The sequence below is a fragment of the Neltuma alba genome, unplaced genomic scaffold (genome assembly GCF_004799145.2).
Source record: "Neltuma alba isolate B1F8T4 unplaced genomic scaffold, ASM479914v2 tig00011945_pilon, whole genome shotgun sequence".
Classification (NCBI taxonomy): Eukaryota; Viridiplantae; Streptophyta; class Magnoliopsida; order Fabales; family Fabaceae; genus Neltuma; species Neltuma alba.
In genome coordinates, this window is record NW_021636530.1 from 1 (window position 1) to 9,776 (window position 9,776).

Below are 9,776 nucleotides of genomic sequence, written 5' to 3' on the forward strand. Positions count from 1 at the left end.
TTCAAGAGCATTATAGCATGCTTGGAACGAAAAAATGTAAGTTAGGAGCCTAACGGGCAAGTCAATTGGCACAAGAATTTGTTCCTCGAAAACGTTCATCCCTGACTATCCAATCTCTCATGGGAGACTTTCTAATTTCTATCTCAGTTATGATAAATTTAGTGTATTACTCTTAATACATCATGCGTACATCTAAACATCTAATAATCTTTGTTATCCATGAGATAGAGTAATAAAATATGTATGCTACATGAGAAAATTTAGTTCAGATTTTATATCTATAATCACTTTTGTTTCATACACGACAATAACAATTGAGATGAAAATGTTGAGATGAATGTGTAGTTGTAATGAAAAATAAAAAGATAGAATTCGCAAGAAACATATATGAGAGAGTGAAAGTGACATCCATTGATGAGAAAATAATAGAAAATTGTTTAAAACGGTTCAGACACATTCAACAAAAGCCATAGGATGTATTAGTGAGAAGGGCGGGTCAAGCAGTATGGAATCCTTGGAAAGGAGTAGAATATGACCAAAAAGGATAGCAAGATCAGAAAGAAGTACTAAACCAGACTCATTGATTAATAACTTATCCAAAAATTTAGTTGTTGATAGAACATAATGACATCACACAATCCATACAACCAGCCTCATCTAATTGGATTAGGTTGTTGTTGTTGTAATTAGCTCGTTAATTCAGATCCTCTGTTGTCAGTTGACAGATGAGGAGAGTGAATGCAATTTTATTTTCTTTTGACACTTTGAATTCCCTCCTCAACACAAGCACCACTGGGTTTTTTTTTTTTTGGTGGGGGGGGGGGGTGTTCCTCGTTAGTCAATCAACAGACACGAGATAGAGGAAGTGATGTATTATATTATAGTAATAGGGAAGTTGATAAGCCTCTAAAAATGCGGAGCCATGTGATGTGTGGGGGGGAAGTGAGAGGGAGAATTGGAGTCAGATTCAATGTAATGGAAAAGTGGGCTTTTGATGCTGAGGACAAAGAAGCCTTGATTGAAGCTGATAAACCACAAAATTGAAATGTTGGGTTCATGATTATCAGGTGTACAGTTACAAGTGTGAGATGTGTCTATGAGCTTAGTGCCCATTAGGATTAGCATCAAATTAGTCAAAAGGGACAATAATAATATCCCCTCAAGATGTGGATACCACCAAAAGCAAACATTGACAGCTCCACCCTACAAATAAGTGCTCTACACTTCTTTAATTCCTTGCTGCCTCTCAATCTTTCTTTTCTTTTTTTTTTTTGTGGGTAGGAAATTAGGAGCATCTTTCACTGACACTAAAAATTAATCTCCCGAACAGACCCTGCCAACCAAGTTTACTCCATGCGTAAAAGTTGGAAATCAAATGCCAAACCACGAAAACCATTCCATTTACTTTTTCATTCATTACTTTTTTTTATTTATGTCTTTTATTTATGTATTTGATGACCTTTTGATGCGACCAAAAAAATATAAAACATATTGTTTAATCATTAATGTTATATAGGTTATCCCATCACCCATCTTATCTGGTTGATGTTTTAATTGTTGAGATATATTTTGATAACCTTAATGCAAAAAAAAAAAAAAACCCATGCAAATTGAGTATTACCATCATTTTCCAAGATGGCCCACAAATCACAGTGAACAATCAATGTTCACGGGCCAGCAACACGCCATATATAGTCATGGATCATTAAGCAGACATTCCAGCTACCAGTACTTGTACACTTGCTTGAGCCCATTAGTTTCAAGGAGCCCAGTCCAGGGCCTGGTGGTTGAAGCATTAATGGCCCAACCCCAAACGCACCTAATCATATGTAACGTCACGTACAAGAAAGTACAGGAAATTTATTTTTTTTTAAAACCAGACTCTTCCTGTGCTGTGAATAAGTGCCCATCCCATGCATTTAAAAGACTTGTAACAAGCACCAAAGAAAATTGCGGCTAGCAGATCTCGGGAAGGAATGAACCAATTTTCAAGCGTCCAGAATAAAAAAAACAAGGCATTCGCATTACTTTGGTAAAAATGCTCTGGCAGCACTACGTAGTTTGATTCAACATTGTTAACCAGAACAGAGGGTGAGAGAGGTTAAAAGAAAGGAATCATACATGTCACACACCAATGGCTCCAAGGCAGCTTGCTTCATGGAAGCAACAAAGGCCTGTATGTAGGTGCATGCAGCTCCTTCCCTGATTCGCACGGCACCTCGTCAATAGGCAAACATCAAACGAGGGAACCAAATAATAATCACAAAGAGATCAAGTCCAGAATGTACGAGGAATATTACACTACTTTGTAATTGTAGATTCAGAAAGAGGGGCCACACCCACACTAGACCACTATTCAGTGCCTAAGTTTACAGAACCATCTTTCATCAACTTCAAGCTCAAGCTGTTGAATCTCCCTCGTGAATAATGCCTAGAGGCTTTCCTCCAATCTGTTCCAGTTTTCATCATAGCCACAAATTCATCATAGCTGATACGGCCATCCTGCGATTGTGTAATCATATCAAAGGGTAAGATACATCTTCATATCAAATAAAGGGGGAAAGAGGGAACTTTATGAACTATGTACCTTGTCTGTGTCTACTTCCAGGAAAATATCATTTGCTACGTCTGTACAATCACTTGCACCATCTTCTGTCAATGCATGCCGCAGCTCATCTGGTTCAATATAGCCATTACCATCTTTGTCAAAATAGGAGAAGGCTTTGCGAAGATGCTCATCATTAGCTATCCGTTTTAAATGCAGGGCAACGGCAACAAATTCTCCATAGTCAAGTGTTCCCTTCCCATTAGTATTTACCTGTTGGCAATATAAAAAGGTTCGATTTAATAACTAGAATACCGTATGCCAAATTAAGATGTTAAATCAAAAAATCCAGCTATGGAAAATACTGTATTGAAAAGCATTTGAACCTATTTTTACTTGATGAAGGGTGCACTATCAAATAATATAGTAACTTTTGATATCGTAATTCAAGCAAGAAAGTATAATAAGAAGAGGAAGTTAACCATACAGCTTCAATCAGACTCTGAACTTCAGACTCAGCAAGTTGAGATCCAAAATTTTGAAATCCAGCTTTTAGTTCTTCAACAGAAACGATACCATCATTGTCGCTGTCCATCTTCTTGAAAATTTCTTTGATGTCTTCAACTTCTTCAGTAGATAAGAAATCAGCAATGACCTATTTCCAAGTGTACACATTTAGCTCTATCTCGCAGGGAATCTACAGTAAAATCACAGATTCAATATTAACAGATGCAACCAACCCTCAGGGCTTTTCTTTTGAATCTGTTCGTCATTGAAAACTGCTTAAGCCTAGACTTGACTACATCACCAAGGGGAACGTTAGGAGCCTTCTTAGCATTTTGAAGCCAAGGATGCTCTGCAAACACAGAAAAATAGCATATAATGAGTAACATGTATGAATGAGAAAGAACTTCACGTTGGATTAACTAATCTAAACATCATCTAAATTAGAAAGCAATCAGGCAAGGGCGCAACTTCAAATTGGATGACTTGCATAGCAAATGCATCTCATCTTTAATTATAATGTGGATATCAGTTCCAATAACTTATTTTGATTGATGGGCATTACAGAATGTAAACATTGCACAACAAACAAGGTGAGGGGTAAATTCAATTGAAGAACCCAACATATAGCAAAAATTATAAGGGTGTAGAAGTTAGCACCTATTAAGTACGACGTAGCATGCAAGACAGGGAAAATTAAAAAATGGCATCCCTCCGATAAAGAAATTCAGCACAAAATAAATGAAACATACCAAGCACCTGCTTGGCAGTTAGTCGAAGCTTGGGATCTGGTTCTAACATTTGCTTAACAAGACTTTTGGCACTCTCTGAAATACTGGGCCAAGGTTCCCGTTTGAAATCTATGAGACCTCGAAGAATCGCCTGTGCAACCCCTTGCTCAGATTCTGCATTATAATTAACCTCATGGTAAAATAACATGTTTTCCTGTGAGTTGCGATACGGGACCAAAGTTCAGAAGTAGGAAACAACTGCACCTGAACCGAATATAAGATACTGATACACACACAGACACATACGGACCAAACAAAAGCATAAAAACCTTCTCACCTAAAACCCTGGTATACAAGATTTAACTTAACCTTTCTCATTCCATATTAGAACTTTGATATATAAGGGCATGAGCGTTGATACAATGAGCAGAAGCATGCATGAATGTCACTATTCCAGACATGGTGATTCATGCATGACAATGCAGATGGCACTGCTAGAGGGAATGCAGTTACCTGCCCAAAATGGGGGAACACCGCAGAGCAAGATATATAGAATTACTCCTGCACTCCAGATATCAATTTCTGGCCCATAGCTCCGCTTGAGCACCTCTGGAGCCATATAATATGGACTTCCAACAATTTCTGAGAATCTCTCACCTGAAAATTTGAGCAACACCCATGCAAATAACATCATACGAATCATGTGTGGATTCTTCAAGCAAGGGCAACTGAAAATATGAGCATGCAATCTAATGCTATGTGTTTGGAGTAAGAAGACAATCAAGAAGAAAGACCAGAACAAAAACCCATACTTCGTCAAGAAAATAGAATCGTGATTGTAGCATCTTAAAACTTCCAACCACAAATATAGTTATATAAATGAACATTCGAAGCAGAAAATGAAACTAAAATAGCATTTGCTTTCATATTGAGTACTTCTGAGTTATCCCCATGAAAAAAAAAAAAAACACTATTGCTATATAGCTCCTGTCAGAGATATGATATCATATATTTTTATAGCCCTTCTCCCACAAGCTTGAATTCTAGTACAAGTTTTTTGTCGACATGGTATGAAATCCTTTGTGACCAAGTTTCAGAACTCTTGACAGTTCACATTGCTATTTTAAATTATATACAGTAACCTAGTTCCCCGCACCAATTATCATACATGCCTACAGAATGTAAACAACAAGCCAAGGGTTTGCTGTTCTTTCACCATCGGCACTAATTCAGATCTAAGGTTGACTCTAAATTTCTAATTTTGGTTTTACAATGGACCTACGTAATGACTCCATTAGCACAGTTCTTCTATTTTTGGAAATATAAAATGAAGGTGCTCACAAGTCTAGGCAGTGCTTTGAAGAATGGAGAATTTGATTCTCGCCAGCTGATTAAGAATTAAAGAGTACATCAAATTAGCCTGCCCAGATCCAAGCTTCATCTCTGAGACAGGGCAAAAATATTTGATAGGCATAAGAATGGCCATTGAGTCTGTCCACTAAGGGCTTGAATTAGAAGAGTTCAAAAGATTTTAGTCAAGCTTTCAGAAGTCATGCACAACACATGGATACTATCTAGGTTTTTCTAGATTATTTCCTACTTGCAACCCTACACTCTGCAGCTACTTACTGTATATAACATTATCAATGATCAATCATTCTGTAACTACCAACTACATTAACGTTTAGCAATTATTCTTACATTAGTGGGTCATGACTTCGACGGACAGAAATAACGTGATTCCCCTGCAATTCATTCCGCTGACTTCAGCAGCCAATGATATGTTACACATGGAAGCTCATGACCACAGGCAGAAAACTCATGAAGAGTATATTATCTATTTCGGTTCAAGTGTCCAACAGTCTACTTTTGACAAGTATCATCCACTTAAATATACTTTTTTCCTTCGAATGAGGGGCATATTGCAAGTCTACTTTTCTGCATCCATATGGGGGTTTAATAGATGATAAAGAAATTCACTGCATCTACAACCTAGCTAGGGATCATAAGCATCCCAAAGAGTACTAGTCCACAAACAGAGTTGTCTAAAAGAACAAACTTTACACAAAAATATCAATAACGTAACAATGGCAGGGCGCACTTCAAGGAACTGTCGTAATATCAACCAATCCTCTCCACTAACCTTCCAACCCCTCGTCCAAGACAACGAAAAAACAAGCGTGTTTTATTTAGCAAAATTCAAAATTGAACCATAATAACAACTGGTGGCATCACGATATATGAAAATTATCACAATTCATTAATCCTAGCTTCCCACGCCTGAGATAGAAGTTTCCATAAGGTACGATAAGCAACCACATTCCTGTATTAAAATTATTACCTGGCTTGAAGAATATAGACAAGCCGAAATCGATAGCCTTCAAAGGTGAATTCTCTTTTTATTGGCGAACAAAAAATTCTCCGGCTTCAAGTCCCTATGAATAACCCCATGTTTGTGACAAAGTTGCACAACTTCCACAATCGTCCTTGTGACGGCGGCGGCGGCTCGTTCAGTATAATGGCCACGTGCCACAATGCGATCAAACAGCTCACCACCCTCGCACAATTCCATGACCAAATGCACGGCATTGTCGTCCTCACACGCTTCCTTCAAGCTCACAATGCTGGAACTCTTGGGCAAGTGCTTCATAATGGCAACCTCACGCCTAACATCCTCAATGTCCACCGCAGTCCTCAGTTTCCGCTTGGAAATGCTCTTGCAAGCCAGTAGCTCCCTAGTTTCCCGCTCAATACACAGATAAGTCACACCAAACTCACCCCGACCGAGCTCCCGATCCACCAAGTACTTCTCCTCTATGTTCTCCTTGGGCACGTCCGTAAGAACCGTAACCCGATTCTTCTTGGCGGCGTTGGAGTCCCTCTTGCCGTGATCGTGGCCGGAGAAGTTGGATTTGACATCCTCCCTGGCAACAGCAGCCGGAGATCTGCAACAATTCCCCATCCCGACACGACCACTGCCACCAAGAGCTCGATCTCGTTACACTGATCTCCCCAGACAGTGAGAAATTACAGCATCCAGGATTTCACATGATAATGCAGAAACCCTAACCCTAAGTAAGAGAGGGAAAAAGTACCTAGTGAGCACTGTGATATCGAAGCTAGAGAGAGAGAGATAGAAAGGGAGAAGAAGAGGGGTGACAGTGAAATCAGTGAGGGCGTACGGTAACGGCTGGGATGCTCTTTTAGCAAAGAGCTCGTCTTTTGGGTAATTATTATTATTTCACTTTTCAGTTTTTGTTGAATTATCTGAATTAGTTTTAATGAGTAATTCTGATACACACACATTTATATATATATATATATATATATTAAATCGTCTTCTTTCTTTACGGTCTGTGAGGGCTGTCGGCTGTGCTGCTCGGTCGGAACGGGACGGACGAGGAAGGGCGGGCGAACTCAGAGAAGAAGCCGTCTTTTTCAAAATACTTTTTTATTCATTTAGTTTATTATTTTATTTGTTGCCATAAATGCTACAATATTTAAATGTTTTTTATGCAAAAGTATTAATGTTAACAAACCACTCCTTATAGATTTATATCCATAAATATGTTTATTTATTAGGCATTGCAGTAAGACACATGTTCTATTTATCCTAAAAAGTAAGACAAATGTTTGCGATTTATTATAGCACATGAACAAATTGTTTTTAGTAGAGTTGGCGGAAGAAAAAAATTCTTTTGAGAAGGAGTGCATACATGCACATATGTATTTACATGTGTGTGAATCAATATTATTCAACTGACATAATATATATTTTGTCAAAAAAGCTGAAATAATATACATATGTTTTTTGTGTATTAATATATCAATTAATATATAATATAAAATTTAATACTATCTCATGTCCTCAATATAAGAGCTAGTTTAACATTCAATTTGATTGTAAGTCAAGTGTTTGAGAAGCTGTAAAAGTGCTTCTCAAAATTACTTTTCCGCAAATTGAGACAAACTCTTCTACATATTTACTTTGTATATCGTAAGATTACTTTTAAAACCATGATTTTGTTTTCATCTAAACACCCCCTAAATATAAGAACATGATCATTTTATCTCTCATATTTATCTATTTTTTAAAATAATCATGTAGCAATTGTATATGTGAAATATTTAGTCAAATAATAGTTATAGCTAATATATATGATTATCAAGGGTATTTTAGAAAAAATAATGCCTATTGATTATAAATAATTAACTTAATTAATTTTTTTGATATACTCAATTAGTCAACCTAGCTCTTATACTAAGAACTAAAAATTAGAATACTTAAATTTCATACATGAAGAGGCGCATAAATTGCTAGAAAAGCATGTCATGTTATTTCTACGATATATGGTTTTATAATTTTTTTAATTAGAAAAATATGTATTAATTATATGAGATTATAGGCGAGACCAAATTCAAGATTTCTTAATTGTAAGGGTCTCTATGTTGCTAAATTACAAAATCACTAGCTCTCTGACTTGTTTCTATTATGTTATCTATATAACTTAAACATGTATACTTTATTATTACTATTCATTCATATGAACAGTAGTGGCTTAATTTAATATTTGCACTTAACATGTTGAGCTCCATGCTAAAATCCTGTCTTAAAAGTAGAAGAGCGCAAACCAACTTCTGTGACCGAAGAGTGTACTTATTGATTTTAATCTTTTCTTTATTCAAACTCAAAATCCAAATCCCATGGTTTTAATGATGTTGAAGCATTTTGTTTTCTCCCAACTATACCAAAGGATAGAAATGGCAGCAATTTCATTTTCGTCTCTTTACCTTGTTTTTGTTTTTTAGGTTGGAGGATGACCTATGGTTTACCTTTTGCTAAGTCTTTTTGCCATAAAACTAAGGTGAATGATATGGTTTTATAGTTTTAGCAATCAACAAAGTTTTAGTTGTGTTTAAAAATGAGTAAATAAGGGCAGAAAAATAGTTCTATGTCCTTCATTAACTGAATAAGAGTACATTATATCAAGCCAAGAAGGCTACCTAGGGTAAATCTAAGATAAATATAGGATAAAAATAGGTAAATCCAACATAATCAGGAAATACATAATGTATAAATTAATCCTATTCTCTAATAAGTAAAAACACTATTTATTGGGCTTGGGCCTAGGCGGAGGCTATATCATCTTCCAACACACCCCCCTCAAGCTGGTGAATGGATATTGATCATTTCCAGCTTGCTCCTTAGCCCTTCAAATGAGTCTCTTGGCAGTGGTTTAATAAACAGATCTGCTACTTGATTCTTGGTTTTCATGTAGGACAGATTAATAACACTACCTTTGATTTTTTTTCTCTAATAAAGTGTCGGTCAATCTCAACATGCTTGGTTCCGTCATAGTGTACAGGATTTATGGCCATCTCTATAGCTGATTTACTGCCACACCACAATTTTATAGGTGTAGTGTGTATAAGCCGCAATTCCTTAAGTACTCTAATTATCTAGATTCTATCACAGACTCCAAGGGCTAAGGCCCTTAGTTCTGCCTCAACACTGCTTCTAGAAACCACAGGCTACTTCTTGCTTCTCCAAGTAACTAAGTTTCCCCATACGAATGTAATGTAACCAGTGGTAGATCTTCGATCGAGAGCTAATCTCCCATGATCCACATCGGTATAAATTTCTATACCTCTAGACTTCCTTTTTACAAAGAACAACCCTTTTCTAGGGTTCATCTTTAAATACTTTAGAATCCGGTATATTGCTTCCATATGCTATTCTTGAGATTTATTCATGAATTGACTCACCACCCCTACGGCGAAGCTTATATCTGGGCATGTATGGGCTAAGTAGATGAGTTTGCCTACTAGCCTTTGGTACCTTCTAGTGTTAACTAGTATACCATCCTCTTCGTACTCTAAGTTACAATCAGCCTCCATGGGAGTTTCAACTACTCTTGCTCCAAGCATCTCAGTTTCCCGTAGCAAGTCAAGTGTATACTTCCTCTTAGAGACATTGATTCCCTTTTTTGTTTTCG

At 36.9% G+C, this 9,776-nt stretch overlaps 1 pseudogene; it reads right to left on the reverse strand.

Annotated features, from left to right (window-relative positions):
• Positions 1-2,002: 2,002 nt before the first annotated feature.
• On the reverse strand, positions 2,003-6,989 carry LOC114719769 (calcium-dependent protein kinase 13-like; annotated as a pseudogene).
• Positions 6,990-9,776: the final 2,787 nt, after the last annotated feature.